Raw genomic sequence first — 743 nt, 5'->3', positions numbered from 1 at the left:
CAATTCCTTTAAAACAATTCCTTTTAAAAACGAGGCTTCAGGCCCACTACTCGGTCCCTGGGACAAAAGGAAACAGGACAGACAAGTTCAATTATTCCAAAAGAAATAAAATAAAACATGCAATGCAAAAGAAAATAAACACAAATTGGTAAACAACAAATACAAACGGTAAAAGAAAACACTTCAAACAATGGAACAAATCTTTGTCGTCATCCAGTTCCAAATGCCCTTGGATAAGGCCAGAAGAGGAATGCCCCGCCCAACCAGCAACAAGTTTAGTTGAGAGCGGCCCAAACAATGGGAAGACAAGACAAGACAGCAGAGCGTCCAAAGCGCTGCAGCTCCACACACAATCAGTTGCCTGAAACAGAAAACCCATTAATGGTGGATCCAGATAAAATAAATCAAAAGCTAAACAGCAGGTAGCTTACCCAGAGGTGGAAACGCAGCCTAACCCGGGAGGAAGCGGGTCAGCAGGTGAGGACCAGATTGAAGCCGCCCGCCACAGCAACCCCCAGCTGCAGCCGGCAACGCCATCAGAGCAACAGATCGCAGACGAGTCGACCAAACCCACAAGCCGACATGTAGCCGCCGACCGCAGCAACAGCGGGAGAAACAAAGACGCACGCACCTTGCAGCGGCCCGCCCAACTATATAGGCATCTGCCCCGCCCACCAATCAATGGTGCGCTTCCTGCTGCACCCGGTGCGCAGAGTGGGGAGGGGGGAACACCATCCCACCAC

At 50.3% G+C, this 743-nt stretch overlaps 1 long non-coding RNA gene across 1 annotated transcript; it reads right to left on the bottom strand.

The window, feature by feature from the left end:
- Nucleotides 1-2: 2 nt before the first annotated feature.
- Nucleotides 3-719, bottom strand: LOC106944449 (uncharacterized). Its single transcript, XR_001424302.1, has 2 exons — nucleotides 432-719; nucleotides 3-361 (listed from the first exon to the last, which is right to left on the bottom strand). It is a non-coding gene; the product is annotated as an uncharacterized LOC106944449 (long non-coding RNA).
- Between the last annotated feature and the right edge of the window lie 24 nt (nucleotides 720-743).

Source organism: Poecilia latipinna, unplaced genomic scaffold (genome assembly GCF_001443285.1).
Source record: "Poecilia latipinna isolate Pla-1442-1.1 unplaced genomic scaffold, P_latipinna-1.0 Scaffold10400, whole genome shotgun sequence".
Classification (NCBI taxonomy): domain Eukaryota; kingdom Metazoa; phylum Chordata; class Actinopteri; order Cyprinodontiformes; family Poeciliidae; genus Poecilia; species Poecilia latipinna.
This window is presented reverse-complemented; position numbering and strand designations above follow the sequence as displayed.